Source organism: Etheostoma spectabile, unplaced genomic scaffold (genome assembly GCF_008692095.1).
Source record: "Etheostoma spectabile isolate EspeVRDwgs_2016 unplaced genomic scaffold, UIUC_Espe_1.0 scaffold379, whole genome shotgun sequence".
In the NCBI taxonomy this organism is placed as follows: Eukaryota; Metazoa; Chordata; class Actinopteri; order Perciformes; family Percidae; genus Etheostoma; species Etheostoma spectabile.
In genome coordinates, this window is record NW_022605596.1 from 503,600 (window position 1) to 503,869 (window position 270).

A 270-nucleotide genomic window follows, 5' to 3' on the forward strand; every position below is an offset into this window, starting at 1 on the left:
GTCATTTGAAATTGGGAAAAATTAGAAGTTGGAAAAAAGGTTAAATTAAATTGCAATATATTGCAGAATACTGCAATATGTTTAAAATCGCAATAACATTGTACCATGGCATAATATCGTGATGATATCGTATCAGGAGGCGTCTGGAGATCCCCCCCCCCCACTATGTTCCCCAGTGTGAACACATCTCCCAGCAGCCCGAGGGTATAAAGGCTGTTTTATACTTCTGCATAAATCCGACTTTCTTTAAAGGACCTTGCAGAAAGGCAG